Consider the following 23,211-nt stretch of genomic DNA (forward strand, 5'->3'; position numbering starts at 1 on the left):
GTTAGGAAAATGAACCCTTAGATATGTATTTTAATGTTTTTTTCTTTCATGCATGTGTTTCTAACGCATTTATAAGATTTTTTCTTTGTTGCTTTATATGTCCCTCCTCCACAGTATAACCCCTGCTTTCACTATATTTGATGTCAGTATAATTTGTGGAGGAGAAGGGGAAAAACAAGTCGTTTAAGGATGCAGGTGGACCCGTTGCAACAACGAGTAGTACAAGTTTTCATGTCGAAAACGAACTTTACAACTTTGGTGGCTGGGGGGTGGGGGAGGGGAGGATTGGGTGATGGGGGGGGAAGTTGGGAAGGGATGTGAAGGGTAAACAAAGGAGGAGGCTGCAATGCCTGATAAGAAATGTACTTATTATCTTGCCCATGTAACTGTCACCCCTCTGTACATTATGTTCACAATAAAAAACAATTTTATATGCAAATTACAATAAAATACAAAAATAAACATAAAATCTTTTGAGTGAACAAAATTCTAGCATCCCAGTAAGGGATCTAAGTCTCACAGAAGATTAGTCCATTTTAGAATTTTCAGTCTCAGTCCATGAAATGAAAATACAAAGAGAGCCTGACACAGTGTATCGATGAGTGTGTAGGAGGCCATTCCTGGAAGCAGAACAAGACAAAGACACTCACATTCCATGACTACAACTTAGTAACAGTTTCCAAGGTGGCATTGTCAAATGTAAAACTCAGGTGAGCTTTCACGAGGATTTCTTATATACCTAATGGGACATGGGACAGAATTTGAAGAACATGTCATCTTATCATTACCAGAAAAGATCCAGTCATAGCATTAACTGTGAAGTTGTTGTTACAGACACTGAGCCTTGAAAGGCAGAGACATATGAAAAGTAGAGCCAAATGGAGAAAGAATCTAAGTGGGAGAGAATAACATCATCCCAGGAGAGAAAAGTGTAAAGAAATCCATGGAGGTATCACCACTGAGACTTAGTTTGTGAGCTGTGACAAAGTCAAGCATGGCCATCTATGGAAGTTCATCATGGCCATACATACTATTTTTTCCAAATGTATTATCATAAACATATTTCCCTTTACATGAAAAAAGTTTCTTCTAGGGATTACTCTTCTCAGAAAAAGTAAAATCTATGTTTTGGTGGGAGGCATATTTAGGTCCAGCTTTTTCAGAGTAAGGAGCTCTTGAAGAAGTACCATGCACCAACTAGCCTCTATTCTTCTTTCTTTCTTTCTTTCTTTTTTGGTCAGGGAAAAAAAAATTCTTTTTATTGTGAAAATACTGTACAGAGGGATGACAATTATGTGGGCAAGATAATGAGTACATTTCTTTTTTTTTTTTTTTGGGTCCAGTCGTGGGGCCTGAACTCTGGGCTGGGCACTGTCCCTCAGCTCTTCAGCTTAAGGCTAGCGCTCTACCACTTGAGCCACGGCACCACTTCCGGCTTTTTTCTTTTTGCTTATGTGGTGCTGAGGAATCGAACCCAGGGCCTCAGGCATGCAAGACAAGCGCTCTACCACTGAGCCACCTTCCCAGCCCCTATGAGTACATTTCTTATCACGCATTGTAGCCTCCTCCTTTGTTTCCCCTTCCCATCTCTTCCCATCCTCCCCCGCCTCCCCCAATCCGCCTCCCCCCCCACCAAAGTTGTAAAGTTCGTTTTCAACATAATGACTTGTACATTTCATTGTTCCAATGGATCCACCTGTATCCAGATTTAAATGATTTGTTTTTCCCCTTCCCCTCCACAAATTATACCGACATCAAATACAGTGAAAGCAGGGGTTATACCATGAGGGGAGGTGACATACAAAGCAACAAAGAAATAATCTTGTAAATGTGTTAGAAACAATCACATGAAAGAAAAAAAAACATTTGAATACATATCTTAGGGTTTATCTCTCTCCTTAACACATATACCCAGTTTTCTCCTCCCTTCACCTGGAGCTGTTCTCAAACTCCATCAGCTGCTCTGTGTATACTTGATCTTGGAAGCAGTGTGTAACATCTGTGCATCCATGGTTTTACTCTTCCTCTAACATCTGAATATGAGTATCTTTGTGTGGAAGCCTGTGGAAGCCCTTTCTTGGACTATTTTGGTGTGGCATGAGTTCATCAGTTTGATGAACTTAAGATCGAAATGAAGGGAATGATCAACACAGCCAAGAGTGTAGGTATGTCCCTTGCTTTCTCTTCTCCTTTCTCTAGTATACAGGTTCAAACGAAGTGCATTTTACATGATGCATTATTGTAAAGTATTTTTTTTATTTCAAAGCCACTGTTAGTGCTTCTTGTAAAAAGTTATCCATTCCATACATCTCTTTTTTTTCTTTCTTTTATCCCTAAAGTGCATTCATTTCTGGAGCTCAACTGTGTCATAGAATCTTCAGATTTCAGTGGAGCGGCAGAACTATCATAAAATGAGTAATAAAACATCCTTGGGGCAGTATATTGGTTTCAGCATCTAGTAAGTATAGTGCTTTCTCTGATGAGGACATCAGGGAATAATTTTATTGAGCCACCTTGTGAGTATCTTTCACAACGTAAGTAGAAGAATCAAAGCCTCTTTTTGTGATATAAGCTATCAGTTATTCACCAGCTCTTACACTTTCCTCTTAAGAAGTTATCCTTCAAGGGCTTCTTAATTTACCTTTATTATTATTTGCATTTCCATGTCATATTACAACATTCTATTTTAATTTACCACATGAAATTCCAAAAGGATTCAACAATTTATATTTCTTTCCTTTATGATTTTGGTGATATGAATTTTATCCCAGTAATAATTAATGTATCTTTTAAAATCATTTTATTAATTTAATAGCATTAAACCATAGGCTCTCCATATCTTGCCCACATTGACTGATTTTCTCTCTTATAATTATAGAATTACAAAGATGTGATGAGACCATATCTCTTCTCTAACTCCCCAAAAGAGAATAAGGGAAAAAAATTACACAAAGTTGTCTCTATCTAGAGTTCTCATACTGACATTCTTTTTTTATTTCAATATGTTTTTATTGTAAAATACTGTACAGAGGGGTTACAGTTACATAAGCAAGGTAATTTGAACATTTCCTATCAAGCATTGTTACCTCCTCCTGTTTTTCCCCTACCATCCTTTCCCTCCCACCTCCACAACTACACTCCCCCAACCCTCCCCACCTAAATTGTAAAGTTCAGTTTTCAACATAATGTCTTGTACATCTCATTGTTACAATGGGTCAACCTGTATTCTGTAATCAAAAAAATAAAGTTTTATCCATAGCCATAGTATTAGAACCATCATAAAAATTCAACTGAAAAAGAAATGGAAAGCAATTTTGAGCATATTGATATAGTATAATTCAATTTATATTAACAAAGCTATAAAGTAACCAACTATTCATATTTTTAATTAAACTGGCCTCCTTAAAATTTACAAAGAAGGCCAGGTGCCAGTGGCTCATGCCTTTAATCCTAGCTACTCAGGAGGCTGAGATCTGAGGATTGTGATTCAAAGCCAGCCCTGTTAGGAAAGTCCATGAGACTCATCTCCAATAAACCACTCAGAAAACTGGAAGTGGTGCTGTGGCTCAAGTGGTAGAGCACTCACCTTGAGCTGAAGAGCTGAGGGGAAGTGTCTAGGCCTAGAGTTCAAGTCCCACGACTGGCATTAAAAAAATAATAATAATTTGGGGTTTTCTATGCTTATATAGGAATTCAACCAAGAGTAGAAAAGCAGAAATTACATGTGATTTTTTAAATCATGAGACACCACGGTGTTGTACAAGAGTCATAAAATGAAAGAACCATGTTCTTATCACCTACCTATTTATCATATCTAACACCTCCTCTCTATTTATCTATCTTCCTATTTATCATCTATCTATCTATCTATCTATCTATCTATCTATCTATCTATCTATCTATCGCTCTATGGATCTATCTATCGATCGATCGATCGCTCTATGGATCTATCTATCACCAAACTCTTACTTAGAAAATAAATCAGAATTCAAATATTGGTTAAATTTTGAATTTATACACTTTCTAATAAATATTTGCTCCTACGATTTCTCATTATAGAAATTTGATTGGTATTTTTTAGCAGGGAGTGTGAATGATTCTAATCAATAATATATTTTTAATTTTGCTTGGGTGATATTTTGGTATTTCTGAGACATCTATATTGCTAATATTCCCCTTGACTCACTTTTCCCTGTCATATAACCATTCAATATTTATTTTTTATTTTCAATCACTTTTTAAACACAAGGTTAGTCTTGACCCTGGCACAGGAGAATGTTAAGTGAAAGCAGTAGTCAGTGTGGTGAGCGCAATTCCAGCCTTTACATAGTAAATGTAGCCTTGGCTCCTCTTCAAACTATGATATTAACAGGATGGGGAAAATTTGACAAATCATGCTCCCTTTCCCTTATTTTCTCATTTATAAAGAAGGCACTAATCCATTTTTTTATGAGAGAATTTGATACATGTAAAGAATCCATTGCCTCCTATATGGCCACTTTTCTTCAGGCTTAGCAGCCTCATCTTCATTTCACCTTCCACGTGGCTATGCCATGCTCTTGGGTGATGGGAACTCAGCATTATAATCTCTTACAATGGGTTTTTAGATGGTTTTAACTTTTCTAGATCAACTTCCTATCTGGCCTGGCATCTATAGAGAAGATTTCTCCTGCATTCAGTATCACTCACCATAGGACAAATTTTCATGGTAAAATCAGAGTCTATTTCCTCTGATCCACACCTTAACCTCTCAGCAGGGGAAAAAATGGTTTCTACTCATTTTCCCAATGAGAGTTAAGATTTAAACCTAGGTCCATGAATGGGCTTCCTGAAGAGGAGATGAGGAACAGTTAGAGATTGCGTTATTGGATGGAGGAACTGGCTTTCATCCTTTCTGGCAGTTAATTCAACTTGAAAATCAGTAGTTATTCAATCTTTCTTTTCTTTTTTTTTTTCAAATTTTACTGTCATTTTAAAGGTGATGTACGGTTACAGTTACATAAGTCAGGTTTCAATCTTCTTACTTAGGGCATCTGGTTGCCTATGAGATAGAAATTTTAGCTCTTCCTTCTTCCTAGAAATATTCTGGAAAGACTTTTGAAATCCTCAGAGTGAGGCCCACCTGGACTTGTTTCCTATATCAGTGTTAAAAACATTTGGGAATTCTCAAACACCCTGTGGAACTTAAAGTACATTTTGATACTACAGGCTTACATGGGAGGAATTACATGGTTCAAGTGATTATGCTGCAAAGCTATGGAAGCCAATCTGAAAATCAAACACCTTATTTGTAAAGAAATAATGAGAAACAGTCCACTTTGGCTTGCCAATCCACTGATACATAATGGTCACTTCAATAAACCATAGTGTTAGTACTTGTGGTCTTAGGAAATCCTCATCTACTTGAATCATGGAAAGTTATAGCCAAGAATTATTTTTATCATAGGTAAAAGTAAAGGCTGGAAGAGAGACATTGATAGTGTCAGGCCCTAGATTTCTGCTTTGTTATCAATCTGCATTGATTCCTTAAGTTACCACTTTGGTGGCTTTCTGATTTTATCTCCTCTGAGAAACTTTCTGTGACCAATTCCATAAGGCGTTCATCTGGCACTGTAGAAAAGGAATTAGATCTGATTGCAAATGTTATTAATTCAAGCAAAGATGTAGAGTATAAGCTTCATCTCATATTTCTCTTCTGATTGGTAATGTGATTTCTACAGTATTATGTTCTTCTAGCATAAAATAATGAAATAATAAGACATGCAAATTCCATGCATTAATAGAAACAGCTAAGATGAAGGGAAACATCAATGTATAAGGTAATGTTTAAAATTAACTATTGCAGAGATACAAAACAAAACAGAAGTGATATCAATCTGGTATTACTAAATTTAGTAGTCATCAGAATCATTTTATCTGCCTCCTCATTTGATGCTAACCTGCTCATATAGTTTATTTTATATGTTGTTCATGGTTCAATATTAGATCTTTCAGTCTGACATTTTTTAAGAATAGCTCTATAGACCTGGACAATTTTCCTGGTTTCCAGAATGATGTTTGAATTGATCAATTGGATGGGGTCACTTAGCTATAGTAAAGGAATCACATTCTATGTGCTTCCCCTATTCAGCACTAACACCATTGCACTGATATTTGCCAAATCAATTAAACAAAGCAGTACATTAGCATCATAAGAATGAATCATTTTATATCACCTTTGTTTCTTTTCACTTATAACTTCTAGTATATGATCCAATTAGAATCTAGTTATTAATTCTTAAGAAGATAGGTCTTTTATTTTGCTAGCTGCACTCTAACTACCAAAGGCCTATTTTTTATACTAATCTGATGGCTTTTCATTTTGCTTGTCTGTCTGGTTTCTACTCATGTCAAATTCAAGTATGTCTTTAGAACATTAACATAATTGTGCACAATGTGAAAATCCCTCCCTCCATACTTGAGGACAGATTTTAAACTTGGGCTTCTCAGATGTTTCAAACTCTATACTCTTCGAGTTTTTCTCAACTTTCATTCTTCACAAAAGTATATAAAGTATATATTCCAATACTCCCTACTTACTATTCATATTCAAAATATCATACTGTTTCTTCTGAGGTATGGTATGTGTTATAGGCTAGTGTGGAGATAGTGTTTTCTCATTCCATAACCTGTAAACTTAATTTTGAAGTTGAAACACATGCATTGTTTCGAGGTCTTTTTTGATTGGGAGTGATAGTTTGACATATATATTTTCTTTACTTTTTTTTGTGCCAGTCCTGGGATTTTAACTCAGTGCCTTGGCTTGGTCTTTGAGCTTCTTTTGCTCAAGGCTAGCATTCTACCACTTGAGCCAGAGTTCTACTTCCAGCTTTTTGGGTTTTTTGAGGGGAAGTTTACTGGAGGTAAGTGTCTCACAGACTTATTTGTCCAGGCTGCCTTCAAACTGCAATCCTCAGATCTCAGACAGCTGAGTAGCTAGGATTATAGGTCTAAGCCTTGGGGACTTGGCTTTCTTTAGATATTTTTATGCAATTTTTATTGCCTCTATTCTAATGAAATTGTATTTTGAAGTCTCTCTCTCATATACACACACATACATACACACTCATTCACTTATAGGAGACTACAATGTCATTGTGAAAAATATTATCCCCAACTATAATCCAGTAAAGCCATGCAATATACAGAATAATCAGTTGAAGGAATGCATTGAAAAACATGAACAGTTAGTCAATGAGAATTATTCCTGAAAAGAATCTTTTGAGATTCTTTATCATTTTTCACAAAATGAAAACCATCTTAAAAACACAATAAACAAATGGACTCAAAGACAAGGTTTTGCATGTTTTTGTACAGCAAAACATTTCCACTAGTAACAGGAATGGAATTTGCATTAGGGCATCCATATCTTATTCCAATAGGATCATTAGTAAATATTGCTGGAATTTTTTCATTTGCTTTCATTTGATGATATTTTATCCTGTTATTTGTTAGATTAGTGAACAGCAACAAAAAAATCCTAAGTTTTATCCAAAGACCATATATGTTGAAATCTTTTTTTTTTTTTTTTGTCAGTCGTGGGGCTTGAACTCTGGGCTTGGGCACTATCCCTCAGCTCTTCAGCTCAAGGTGAATGCTCTACCACTTGAGCTACAGCGCCACTTCCGGTATTCTAGTGGTTTATTGGAGATACGAGTCTAATGGACTTTCCTGCCTGGGCTGGCTTTGAACTGAGAGCCTCAGATCTCAGCCTCCTGAGTAGCTAGAATTACAGAAGTGAGCCACTGGCACCGGCTATATTTTGAAATCTTGAAGGCTGTACAGCATACACTATTAAAACTATAAATGAAAGCACTTGTGTGTGTGTGTGTGTGTGTGTGTGTGTGTGTGTGTGTGTGTGTTGAAGGTATCTTTGTGGACAATTTAGTTTGTATCATTGATGAGTCAATCAGCTGAGCCATAAAGCAGCTGCAAATCTGGATCATGCAGAAAATGCTCAATTTGTGGGCCATATGTAGGCATAAGCTTTGTGATGAATAAGCAAGGCTAAACCAAGTCTTTTCTTGTATGGGGAGTGCACATGCATGTTGATGAGCCTTAACATCCATTCTCTGCTGAGTTGTGAAAGCAGGAAAGAAAGCTTCTCAAATCCATGCTTTATGAAAGGAAAGCATGCAAACTTCCACCAAGTTCCACTTGCCTGGAGGGTTAATTTATTCATACCTATTAAGGACACAAAAGCCATTCAGTCTATTGACTTCTGGAATCAGTGTATTTATTACTAAAGATTTGTACATGGAAAAGGTGGTCAATGGAGACAATTCACTACCGCAGAAGGTCAATTGGACACATTAATGGCCAATCCTCTAAAGCATGAAGGATTATTTTAAGGCTGGCATTACTATTTGTAGTTAAAGAGTCAGGTAAATGTTAAAAGGGCAAACAAATTTCATTTCCCTAGGCTTTAGCTAATGATCAGAGAGATCAGGAAGCCAAGCACATTTCTACTCATTGGTCTCAAGCTTTTTGACTCCAGTTTTGGGAAAAGGTTACTTGTCAGTTCTCCCTTAGTAGGCTTTGGTGTTGTTGGCCTTCATCCTTGCCTGGCCTGATGAATGTCAGGCATCTTGCAAAGAACAGTATTCTCACTGTACCAAAGCTCAGAGGTAAGTCTTCTCTGTAGACACAGGGAGAATTTCAAACAGAGAAAGCTGTACATTTATGTGTGTTTGTGTTTGTGTGTGTGAGTTTTACTTTAATCTTGTTTTTATCTTCCCTATTCCTACTAGATATCCTGGAATGTCCCTACTGAGATGTTTACAACTGAGTTATAGAACCTCTTCAAATAATTCCACCAAAGTAGGCTACATATGTGACCCATGTCTTCTCCATATCTTCTCATCAGGGATACCCTGTACTTCTGTTTACAAAATCTCCTATTAGAAAAAATGAGTCTAGCCAAATTCTTGTGTGTATGGATCATAGTTATTTTAAACTGTAGAAGAAATATCCATGGGAATTCAGGTGGCATGGCAGGGCAGGAGTAAATATACTATGGCAAGGGGGAATTTTGTCATTTTCAAATTAAATCAGTTTTCTGGTTGTCTTAATTTGGCTCTCAAAGAATACAAGTCAAAATGGAAAGCCATAGAATTTTTCTAAAATACTTCAATGAGTTCATCCACTGCAAAATTTGTTCCTTATGCGTTTCAACTAATCGTGTCCTGCCCTAGAGACTGCACAAAGAGGGTAAATAGTAAATAATATAAAAGACTCTAGTATTTCAATGCACCTGAAGGTTTAGGATGAATTTACGCATTTAAAGTTTGTTTTTATTTTTTTTACCCATGTTGGGCACTCAAAGTATTTTTCATATATAACTCCTCATAACTCAGAGACATTTTTTCCAACTCTATGCTCTTGTTTTCAATGGGGTCATTTGAAAATATATATATACAGAAAATGCTTTGTAAGCTCCCAAAGGCATCCTGGTTTGCAGAAGGCTGGAGACTGGCTACAGGGCTTGCAAATAGGAAGGAGAGTGTATCACCTCCACATCCTTGAATCTCAGCCAACACAGGTTAATAGCGCCCAAGAGTTATTTCCTGGCCTCCTCACATGGTTGGAAGTAGATGGTGTGGTGGCGGCAAATTCAGACATACACCTCCCAGATGAGCATGGCCATATGGATGCCGAGCTGGAAGGGACACCAGGCTGAGAATTCAGGCAGTGAATATGAATGGGTAGGGCAGCAATCTGAGCCAGGCTTGTATGGAGAACAGGGCACAAATGAGGAAAACTGGTTTAAAGGAAATAGCTTAGGGCTAGAAATCATGATATCTGGATTTGTTTATAAATTTTGTTTCTGTTTAGCTAACTGACCACAGGAAAGGATCTTATCCTTTCTAAGATTTATTTTTTTCTTTTTTTCAAATGTGTAAAACAAATGAATTTTCTTGTTTACTGTTACATTCTCTCCCACCTCAAGCACTCTGAGTGGGATAGTTTTTAATCATCAATTTAATTATATTATGCTTTGCAAAATTTGTAGACAAGACCAGATTTCGATTTTTAGCTCTTTTCACAGAAAATTTAAAAGAACCCAACACAGAATCCTTTAAACAACTTAATTAGACACAATATAAATTTAATGATGGATACATGTCTCATTCATACTTACACATACAACCTAGTTCATTCTTCTGAAGGATTCTAAGAAGTGTGGCTGGGCATGGTAGTGTATGCATATAATCCTAGCTATAAGTGAGGTAGAGATGGCCATCTTGGAGAGAGGAAAAAAAAGGATAGAGAAACTTTATCTCAACAAATAATTCAGTCATGGTGGCAGTTGCAGGAAATTCCACTACTCAAGAATCATAGGTAACAAAATAAATTTTAGAGGCCAGCCAACATCCCAAATGTGCACATTTATCCATGGAAAATAAAACTAAAACAGAAAAGGCAAGCTGCATAGCTCATAACTCATGAGTGGAAATATAACCACTGACAAACTAAGAAAATAATTATTTCAAGTGCATTTTCCCACTTTTATGATGAGAAAAGTAAAGATCAGAAAATAAGACACTTACCAATGTCATGTGTCAGATGGTAATTTATGTTTTCTGATATTAAAGCCATTTTTTACTATGATGTAAAAATTCTAGTTATATTCATATATTTCATGATGGACATAAAATGGGATATTCTAAGCTATCTGATGAGCTGTGTATTTAATGTGGACACACACATATGCACACACACATATACATTTTTTATTGTGAAAATATCATATGAGAGGGGTTACAATGACATGGGCAAGGTAATGAGTACATTTCTTATCAAGCATTGTTGCTTCCTCCTTTGTTTCCCTTTCCCATCCTTTCCCATCTTCCCCTTCCACACCCCACACATATACTTTCTAAGAAACTAACATTATAATATCAACATGGAGAATTTCAAGGAGCAGTAAGACCAATGTGCACTCATAAGTTTATTAAAATATAGTTAGTTTTGAAATCCATAAAACAACAATGAATGTCATTGACCATTGAGATATGAGCAGGTAATAACACTGCTTATTGACTACCTGCCATATGTGTCTAATTGTCTAGTTAGTGCCATGAAAAATAGTTTAAATTTAGAAACATAAACACATTATCTCAGTAAGTAATGCCTTTCCTCATATGATAAATTAATGTTTGGAAGCTGGAACTGACTTGTTTGAACACATAAATTGTGGGAAGAAAATTTTAGACACAGTTAACAAACCCCACAGCCCCTGAACTTACTAAAGCCAGGCTCCTTTGAAATGGTTTTTGCTACAGTTGGGAATTGCCACGAGAGACAAAGAGAGGGGTAGGCAAATTGAAATAACAGTACCAAACAATTCACAGAAAGATGGAATGGCAATTGAGGAGAAAACCCCACAAATTTCTGACCATTCTGAAGATCTATCTGACATGTGGAAATACATTTGGAGAAGTGGGATAGAGACAGAAGACTATCACTTTGACAGATACTGTTAGTTATAAGCTTAAACATGGATAGGAACTGCATTTTCAAAATGCTGACAAAAGAAGCCAAATACCTAGGGAGATGGAAACACATACTAAATTCATGGATTGGAAAACTGTCATGGGAAAGATAATGGCTCTTCCAATGTGACTGACAAGTTTACTAGTACCAACCCAATCATAATTCAGCTAAGAGATTTGTAGGAATAGACAACCAGGGAAGTGGCGCTGTGGCTCAAGTGGTAGAGCACTTGTCTTGAGCTGAAGAGCTGAGGGACAGCGCTCAGCCCAGCGTTCAAGCCCTACAACCGACAAAACAAAACAAAACAAAACAAAAACAAAAAAGACAACCAGTGCCACACCTGTCATTATAATCACACAGGAATTTAGGATCTGAGGATGACAGTTTAAACCCATCAAAGTAGGAAAATATATGAGAGTCTTGTCTTCAACTAGTAAAACAAAAACAAAAAAAGGAACTAGAAGTTTAGTTCAAATGGCAAGAATGTTAATTTTTACCAAAAAAAAAAAAAAAAGGGCCGTGTGCCAGTGGTTCACACTTATAATCCTAGCTACTCAGGAGGGTGAGATCTGAGAATCACAGTTCAAAGCCAAACCAGGCAAGAAAGACTTATCTCCAATAAACCACCAGAAGTGATGCTGTGGCTCAAGCAGTAGAGCACCAGCCTTGAGCTGAAGAGCTGAGGGACAACAGCACCCAGTCCCAGAGTTCAAGCCCCAGGACCTACAAAACAAAACAAAACAAAAACACCAAAAAACCCCAACCAACCAACCAAACAACAAAAACCTAAGGGATAGCACCCATGCTATAAATTTAAGCTCCAGTACCAGTACAAAAGAATAATAATAATAATGATGATAATCCTAGTACTATTGAGTGAAGCTTTTTCCCTCAGGGAATCAAATCCCTCAGGCGTTCTTGCACAGCACATGGGTTTGTATTTTGGTCCAAAGAAAGCTATTAGCTTTTAAGTTCATGTAGAATTCTTCTAGCCACAATGCTTTACTTTCTGAGCTTTGCCCTATACACTTTGCATTCAAAGACAAGTTGTTATATTTATTTGTGAGATGTTTTCCACCCAAGCTTGCTGAGGCCCAGATTGTCTGGATGGCCAAGAACCTTGCGACAGAATAGATCATCAGACATATTTGTGTGGGGGAGGGGGAGGAAGAGGGAGGGTGTGAATCCTTGGAATGTCCTAAATATTGAACTTTTTAAACATGTTGTCCTTTCCTATCCCCAGGCAGGTATGGATGGAAGCATTTTCTTCTGTGAAGCAGAATGTGTCTTTTCTGTTTATGGAACACCTCTTTATTTTCCCAAACAAACCAGCAACGTGCCATTGCCTTACCTCACCTTTTGAAAAAAGACAAAAAAAAACACATTTCCTGAGAGACTTGCACATAGATCCCACATGTTACATATTAGGATTGATTATACAGCACAGCTACTAGGCTTTAAAAGGCATCATGTTTTAAGCCTACTCACTAAAATACTATAGCCTATACACTATCAGACCTCTCTGAAGGGATTAGGCAAAAGCCATTTTAATTTATCCATTCTGGAGTCTGGTGCCCAGAGTGCTGCAAAAATAAAAACAAACCTGTTTTCACTGTATTTGAGGTTGTTATAATTTGTGGAGGGGAAGGGAAAAAACAAATTGTTTATATAGGGATATAGGTGGACCCATTGCAACAATGAGATGCACAAGATGTTTTGTCAAAAAACAAACTTTACAACTTTTTTGGGGGGATGGAGACAGGGCAGGGGATGGGGGGAGGGGCTTGGAGATAGGAAAGGATGGGAAGGGGAAACAAAGGAGGAGGCAACTATGCTTGATAAGAAATGTACCCATTACCTTGCCCATGTAGTTGTAACCCCTCTGTATGGTATTTTCACAATAAAAAAATAAAAACAAAGAAAATGCTGAGAGAAATTTAAAAAAATAAAATCTATCAGTGGGGGTGTTGGAAGCTTTCTCTAAGAGAAACTGGGAGTAATACTCAGCATCCTGAAACCCATACATTTAAAAAAGTGTGAAGACCTCAAATCAATTTTATAGTGATATGCTGGCATGGAGCTCACGTTTTAAAGAACTTACATTTTCTCTGGGTGTCTTCCTGGTTTTTTTTTTTGTTGTTTTGTTTTGTTTTGTTTGGAACAGGGCTCCTTAGAAAAGAGGTCTCCCCATGGAGATGTATGTATCCTTAGAGGACTTCAGTTGTTGCCTCTGGGAAAATGAATAGCTATTACTGTTTCTAAGGTACATGGAAAAAATATAAAATTGATGTTGTGTATAGTGGCCATAGTTGAATAGAAACTACAACTTAATTATCAGCTACATTTTTAAATAGAATTATTTTTGGTACAAAAAGGGTGACTAGAGTTGGATCTTAAGCAAAGAGGGTGACTAGAGTTGGAGGTTTTTACATTCATGTAAAGATTTAATGGTTAAAACAGTTAAAACTGATTTTAAGAAACAGTGGTAGGATGAGGAAAATGATGAAGGAGGTAAGAGTACTCAAGATATATCCTAAGCAAATATGGAAATCTCACAAAGAAATCCTCCGTATATATAATAGATGCTAATTTTTTCTATTTTTAATAATTCTGGTTATTTGGAAATATGCATGTCAAAAGTTTGGGGAAAGGAAATTTGATAGCCACGGACCTTTAAGGAGCACATCTCATATCACACCTAATCTTTCTTTAAAAAAAATTGCCTTTAACTAGTAGAAAAGAGGTGGTATTTAAGAAGCAGTTTATGAATACAATGCATCATTATCTATGTCATTCCCCTCAACATGTTCACTCCCCTCAACTCACCTTTTCCTTTCTTGTTTCTTACTTTTGGGGTACATAAGGAATCTTTGGCTGTATTCTTCCCCCATCCACCCTTTACTCATCTACCTCTCTCTCCTTGGCCCCAGCTCCCTCTTGTGAGTACCCATTTCCTGCTTCTTTCTTCCCATTTTCTTACTATCCAGTAGTGTCTCCTTTTCACATGGTCCTAAATACATACAATGCACCTGTTCCCCAAACCTCTCCATACCTCCTCTCTGTTTCCCAAACCAATCTCAATGTGTTTTATTGTTCCATTTTTACATACACACATAAAGCATTTTTTTCTATGTTTATCTTCCTTTCCCCTGTTTGTATCCACTCCTTCTTCGCCCTCATACCCTTCCCACAAGGCCTATTTTCTAATCTGTCTTTATAGGTACTTATAAGGTACTTGATACTTGGAGGAAAGTAATTGACTACAAAAGAAAAGACACATAATATAGAGAGCCAGATCAATAGGATAGTAAAAGCTATTTATGACATGAAAGATTTCCAAGGAATATGGTGGAAATGAAAGTATCACAACAATCATGTCATGAAATAATTTTTGTTAAGAAAACTGACCTTTACATTTTTGTTTGTTTGTTTTTGTTTTTATTGGTTATGGGGCCTGAACTCTGGGCCTGGGTACTGTCCCCAGGCTCTTCAGCTCAAGGCTAGTGCTCTACCACTAGAGCCACAGCACCACTTCTGGCTTTTTTTCTGCTTATGTGGTCTTAAGGAGTCAAACCCAAGGCCTCATGCATATAAGCCAAGCTCTCCACCACTGAGCCACCTTCCCAGCCCCCTTTCAGGTTTTTTTTTTTAGAACTAAAAAAAAATAATTTTGTGTAGTTTGTTTGTTTATATGGTACTAAAGAATTAAACCCAGGGCCTCATTTGTGGTATCCATCTTCTCTACCACTAAGATACTTTCCAGCCCAAAGAAAATTCTTTTTGTTTTTGGTTTTGTTTTGCCACTTCTAGGGTTTTAACTCTGGGCCTGGGCACTGCCCCTAGACTCAAGGCTAGTATTCTACCACTTGAACCACAGCATGAAGGAGTTGTCACTGTTCAAAAAGAAATATACTCAATACCTCACTTATGTAACTGCAACCCCTCTGTACATCATCTTTACAATAACTAAAACTAAAAAAGAAACTGGTCTATGATTTCACTATTTATCATTTCTTATTTCTGTGTTCATTATTTTTGCTCTTTTTGAGAATTTAGCCCTCTTTCCCTATAGCAATCATTCATGTCTGTTTTCATGGAAAAATCCTACCCTTGCCTTTATGGTAAATAATATTATGTCCCACTACTACTCTGTTCACTTTCCGTGTGAAAGTGCAAATTGCTCTTTCTGTGAATCCAGGGACAATGGCGCTTTCGATGCTAGAGCATGTGTCACTGTTGACATAGCTTTTCATATCATGGACAGCACTTTGCCTCAATGAAGAAAACTATAGTGTCTTTAAAATCATAGCAGGTCTGATCGCATGTTTTGTATCTAGGCACCTTCCTCAAAAAAAAAAAAAAAAAAAAAGAAAAAAAAACCCAGGCCCAAGTTGTGTTACTGAAGGAGAAGATTATGAGGCTATTGTAACAAGTACAATTTTATATCACTACTGTAGATTCTCTAAAGGATTCACATTAAATGGGTATTTTCCACTTTATTTTGCTGTAATTCTGAATAAGTATCCAAATATTGCAGGTGTGTTTGAATAATTGCATCTGTTCCGATAAGCATGTGTAGATGCCATGTTGATTTCAGGCTTGTTTTTCAATGGACTGGCACTAGCCAAGGAACTGAAAAATAGAGTGTCAAGTGACAACGAATAAATGAGTTCTTTGTAAACTGTCAATTTTAAATCCTCAACTACATTTGTATTTTTTATTTGTAGCAATTATTGCAATAACATGTTAATATCAGAAAGAGTTATATGTAAAGGTCAAGAAATAAAAGTTCTTTACAATGAAAACCAAGAGAAAAAGAATTTTAGAATGATTTTCTGCATACTTAACTTTGCATATAATATTTTTATATTTATTTTATTAATGGAAATGACTAATGGAAATAAATGATGTAAATTTAAGTTTGATTTAAGGAAATATTTTAAAAGAGCACCTAATTATACATGTCATTAAGAAAATGGATATTTTTTGCTTAAATACAACTAGGATCATCAATATTTGTAAGCTATATTTAACATATGTAGAATTGGCTTATATTCGTAATATTATTTAATCAAAAAAGAAGTCCATGTGTGTTATTTTCTATAATGCATTCCCACGCATGTTTATATGTGCACATACAATTCTGTTGTATATATTACAAGTCCTTGAAGAGTATTATCCCAAATACAGAAGATGGCTTTGTATGAAGATAAGTTGTATTTCAGGGAGATTTGTAAGAGAAAAAGGCATGATTAATTTTCTTTTCTTAAATATTAGTTGCTTTTAAGAAGGGGCTGGTGGCTCATGCTTCTAATCACAGCTATTCATGAGAAAAAGATTAGCAGAATCATAGAAACTAATCTCAGTTAAATTTTAGGAGACCCAATATCAAATGATAAAAGTTGGATGTGGTAACCCAATCAAGACGATTGATGCCCTCAATCAAATTTCACTCAGTCAGCCACAATCAAGAATAATATTGTATCATTCTTAAGAGTATTGAAAGACTTGGAAAAATTATATTAAATAAAATAAACTAGACACAAGGAAACAAAGGTTTCATGGTTTCCCTCATTTGTTGTAAATTGATTGTACCTACATATCTATAAGTAAATATTTTTGGTGGTATGCAAGTGTTTATAAATCAATTAATTGAAGAGTAATAGACTATGGAAAGTTCAAATAGTATATTTTAAAAAGACTAAATCAAAGCCCAACAAAATAAACACCAGGAAATAGATACATCTAATAAGAAAGGTGGCATCAAGGGACAAGGGTAGATCAATGAAGGGCAGATGTGGGGAAAATGCAGTAAAGAACTCGTATATACCACAAAATCAAGAAAACTAAGGGAAGGGGTGTGGAAGAGGGAGAGAATGTGGAAGTGGTTGACACTGATCAAGACACATTCAGCAAAATGAGTTCCAAGAGATGGGCACAAGAGGGTTTTTGTTGTTGTTGTTTTTAATATAGTATGTGCTTTCGTGTTTCTTTTGTGTGTTCTTCCCCCTGTGGTTTATTCCCTGTTGTCACTGCATTTGACTTTGGTATCCTGGGTATTTTATATACATTGATTTGAATTAGGGAACGGAAGGGGAACAACAGAATGGTGATACAAGGGGGAGCCAGTGCAACAGCGATACTCACAAGACAATATGTTGGAAACCTGGGGAGAGGGAGTTGGAGGGGTAGGGAAAGTGGGAGAAAAATGAGGAAGGGATAACAAGTTAGACAAGAAATGAACTCATTACCTTACTTATGTAACTGTAACCCCTCTGTACATCAACTTGACAATAAACAATGAAAAAAAAGAAGTAACCAGGCCCCCCAAAAAGATGCATTCAATTTATAAATTGTTTTGTTAAATGGCATTTTCCTTGCTCAAATACATGATGATGATGATGATGATGATGATGATGATCTTCAATGAGATCTAGGTTTATTTTGGTTGAAATGTGAGAATTTGTTCAAAAAATAACCAAAGTAAAAAAGGCTGGGCTATGATTTAAGTATTGGAGCACCTGCCTAGCAGTTGCAAGGCTGAGAGTTCAAACCCTACTATGGCCATCCACAACAAAAAAGTTGTTTTTTTGTGTTTTATTCTGTTTTATGTTGTATATTATCATTGCACTGATTAAGTTACATGGTGATAATTTCATTTCAATTTGAGAAATTTGTGTTTATCCTAAAATGTTCAATTTACCAATGAGTGGAATATTATTTTTGGAGGGAGATTAAATTTGATTATTTGTGTTTTCTATTGTTTCTGTATAATGAAAAGTATACATATTGCAATATTTTCTTTTTAATCATGCAAGTTATATTGTCTTGTTAAACTTGAAAGGATTGTGCATGTATCTTCAACTCCATGCATGCTTTTCACTAGAACTGTGTCATATTTGTGTCCTTCTTTCATTTGATCATTTCAACTAGCATTTTTCACTTTGATCAGTCTTATTAAATAAGTAATTTAGATTTGATAATTTGCAATAATTATTGAATTACCTAATTCAGTAAGTTTTTGTTTTGCTTAGTGGTCAGATTATACTTGGATTTAATATTTTGTTTTCTCATTTCTTGAAGTGGAAGTTCAGAATACTGATCATTGCAAACATGGTCTTTTCTGATATGTAATATTATAAAGTTCCCTATATACACCACTTTAACTGCATCAGAGATAGATTTTATTAACTAGTAATTTATACTGTAACCTATAACCATGCAAACAAACAATTTAAATATTTTGACTGGACACTATATTGGAAATGAACTACACAACATGACAGGGAGGGGCTGGGAAGAGAAAAACTTGGAAAAAATGAGAAAGGGGATAACACTGTTCAAAAAGATATGTGTTTATTACATTGACTTCTGTTACTGTAATCCTGTGTGCATTACTTTTACAGCAAATTTTAAAATATTTTGAGATGAGTCATATTTGCTGAACAAAAACCATAATCAAGACAATAAAAATATTCTGTAATCGAAATATTTTTTCTTTCTTTTTAATCCTCTTACAGTTGTATTTTTCATATCCACAAACAACCACTGCTTCCTGTTGCTATAGTTAGCTTTATATTCCTCAGATTTATGTAGAGCAGGTCATCAAATATGTACAGTATGAGGTTTATTTTATGCAGCAAAAGATTCATACATGCCAGTGTACATACTATATAGTTATGTCTTTAAAATGCTGGATATATAGCTTTGTAATGATAAAAGTATGGATTCATTCATTTGCCAATACACATATTTTGTTATTTTCATTTTGGATGATGAAAGGTTGGAAACAAAGACTTTTGTAAATGGAGGTAACAAAGCTCAATAAGAAACATATTCATTGCCTTACTCATGTAATAGTAACCCCTCTGTACAGTAATTTTACAATAAAAATTATATACAAAAATAAATAAAATGGTTTTTCTTAGGAAAATAATGAGCAGTAAAACTGACCACCATGTTTACTAAGAACATTTAATGAATTTTGAATAATGCAGGGTGAGGCAAATGTTTTTAGCAAAGATGCAGATAATGACTATCTTAAGCTTTGTAGACAATGGAAGATTCAGCTTCCTCCTTTTCATTCTAATAATATGAAACATTATTAGCTTGAATGTAATAGGAACCAGTTCCCACTTGACCTATGATGGTGATTTAGCTGCCATTTCTTGATTTTTTTCTACCTAGATGAGTATATCATTTAGAATTAAAAATAATTATACTTATTCTCCAATAGAAATGGCCAAGCCTACTATTCTCTCTTTACTGTCACTTAAATGTCAATAAAATAGAAAGAAGTATTTTCTTCTCTTGTTCCCTGTCTTTGAGATAAAAGAGTCAATGTTTTTCATGTACTTCCTTCATCAGGTTGAAGTTGTCCCATTCAAAAGCAAATTTACAAATATAGGCATACGTATAAATGGTTGATTTTCTTCCAATAGTTCAACAATTATATAATTGCTAGAATGGTGATTTAATCAGGAAAAATATCATGGGACCCAAAACTAGAAGTTATGTCAAGTTCCTTGATTATTTTAAACTCACATAATTCTGGTCATTTATGAGAATGATAGAAAATACACTGTGAATATAGTTTTCCAAAATAAATTTTATTCATCTTATTTCATGGCTTGAGAAGTACTCTATAATTCACCCATAAGCAATTCATCACCCAAAAGTCTCCTATTTATGTACTTCAAAAAACATATATCACCATAATTATATAAAGAATATGAATAAAAATATTGTCATTTTCCCAATGGCTACAATTGCAATATAACTCTTTTCATTTCAATTCAGAAAGAATGGTTGTGAGTGAAGACACGTTTAGTCAAATAATCTGTTAAGTATATTCTGATTTTGTTTTAGATAATCATTAGTGGGTTATGAAAATATATAAAAGATCTCCATAGATTAATATTTGTTCCATTATATTAAAAGGTCAAGCTTTTGCATGTTTCCACTTTGTGTCTCATACTGACAATAACTTTGTGCTATACAATACTTGTAAAGCCAAACCCATTCCTGAGAACATAAATCATATAAGACAATTCAGATGTTATTCAGTAATCTACTCCAAACAGTAAAGGCAGGTTTTCTATTTTCTATTTTCTAGAGCTATCTATAGAATATAGAGGTATCTATTATGACATAAAACTCTCTATATAGAGAAATAGATATGTAGATATATCTACATATACATATTTTATATGTTCAGCTGAAATAATTTGTATTGTTTGTGCCTAGTGTAATCATTAAGTAATTTTTGGTAGGAGTAACTGTTGAAGGATAGAATGAATGGAAGATTTCAACTTCCTGAGTTTGCAGAGAAATTAGACATTTAAGTAAAAAATACAACTTCATTATTCCTCCCTAGCAACTTCAGTCAAGAGGAAAAACTCCAGAGAATGCATAAAAATCTATAACCACTTTACAAACCTGTCAGTGGCCTTGAACAGGAGATGCAGATAAAAGATAAGAATCTGACAATCACTATGACTAAAGTAAGAATTGACAAAAAGGCCAGGCAGAAGGTTTTGGCCTTGCATCAGGAGTCACAGAGAAGAGTTCCATTTTAAAGACTGAAGAAAAAATAAGTTCAGTGCTTAGGTGAGCTTGTAGAAAAGAGAGGAGGCAGCGTTGAAGTATTTGTGTGGGTAAAAAAGACAGAAGAGAGTTAGGCATCACCAGCCCTTTGTTCTTCATGAATTTCACTAAAGTGAATGCGTCTTTATTCACATCCATCAGAGAACTGGATTTCTGAAATCTTGGCATTGAAGTTTTGAAACCTTTCATCCCAAAGAGGTCATCCCTATATTTCATTTGTTGTCATCATATGATGAGGAAGATCATTTTGTTTTGTTTTCTTTTTCCTGGGAAATGAATTCAACTCTACGTGCTTACTAATTTTAAACAAAGGGGAAAAAGAGGAAGAAGACACAGACTTTGGTTTGAAATGAAATAATTCAATTATAAAGAACTCCTATCCTTTGACAGGTCAATTTGATTTGTCCTCTCATCCTGATAGTACAGACATGACTGGAGAGGACACATTTCGAGTACAACATGCTGAGCTCTAAAACATCGCACACTTTCATACATTATTAACACAGAAAGGGAATTTGACCAACTGGGAAACATGCCCTATTGGCAACAATACAATGTTCTTGGGAGTAAAAGTATCCCTATACATTTGTTCTTTGAATACTTTATGCAAATATGTTGATGTATATGCACATGTTGGTGGGAAAATAAATGCAAAAAGATGGAAGTTCCAACAAATGAATATGTTGAATTGCTAAAAGCAACATATTGCAACTTATGTTCTGAGAGCACTTTGCTCACCATGAAATCCCCGAGCTGAATGTATTCAGAAGAAATGCAATAAGGTATGGAATAGTTCCAGGTTCAGATGTGAACACAGATACAAACACAGTGAATGTCGGAATGTGTGTTTGATTCTGTTGTGCTATGTTGAGAAAATAAATTGGATGTTGTTCATGTTGTTAATGTAAAAACAGAATGAATGTTAAAATGAAGTTATCTGCTGATTTTGGAATCTCATTTATCCCCTGCTGACTCATATCATCTGTTTTGGTTAGACACATGATACAAACATTCCTCTCACAAAATACCACTCCTAAAACTTCAACAACTTGAACCCAGCAATAGAAAATCAGCAGTAGTTCAAATACAAGGAGTATAATGTAATTGATTTCAAGCTGATCAAGTGAATATTTTCTGGGCTTGACTTTGGGCATTATGGAAGTAAAATTCTAATTTTTGTTGTTGCTTTCTTCAAGCCATAAAGCTTGAACTCAAGGCAAAAGTGTTTTTCTTGAGTTTCTGTGCTCAAGGATGACACTCTACTACTGGAACCACAGCTCCACTTCTGGCTATATTTTTTGTAGTTGATTGGAGATAAAAATCTCATGGACCTTTCCTGCCCAGGTTGGCTTCAAAACACAATCCTCAGATTTCAACCACTTGAGCAGCTAGGATTACAAGCATGAGCCACTGGCACCCAGCAAATTATAGTAGTTTTTAAAATCTGAATAAAAGAAAATGAAACTAATCTTGCACAAAGTATCTATACTTTAAATCTTTGCTGAATAACGAAATATACCCTATCTCTAATCCAAAGAAGCTTAAAATAAAATTAGAGATGAAAAGAACAAAGAAGTTTAGACACCATAAAATAAAACACAGCATCAACCAAGTAACTAAGTCAATATGTGTTTAAGTACTAAGTTCAGTAGAGAATGCTAATGATGTGAGGTCTCTGAAACCAAACCTTGATTGATGCAAAGGATGGAAAGAATTTTTTTTTTTTTTTTTTTTTGTCGGTCATGGGGCTTGAACTCTGGGCTTGGGCGCTGTCCCTGCGCTATTCAGCTCAAGTCCAGTGCTCTACCGCTTGATCCACAGCGCCACTTCTGGTTTTCTAGTGGTTAATTGGAGATAAGAGTCTCATGGACTTTTCTACCCAGGCTGGTTTTGAACCGTGATCTTCAGTAGTCTCAGTAGCCACCGGCACCCGGGATACTTTGGATAAGGATGGATACACACAGGTTTGTGTATCACTCGTTCATTTACTATGTGTTTTTTAATCCAACTATTGAACTGGTAATAGCTGATGCATGTCCACAGTGAAGAGTAATCTTTTTTTTTTCAAGT

Source organism: Dipodomys ordii, unplaced genomic scaffold, assembly GCF_000151885.1.
Source record: "Dipodomys ordii isolate 6190 unplaced genomic scaffold, Dord_2.0 Scaffold25, whole genome shotgun sequence".
Taxonomy (NCBI): domain Eukaryota; kingdom Metazoa; phylum Chordata; class Mammalia; order Rodentia; family Heteromyidae; genus Dipodomys; species Dipodomys ordii.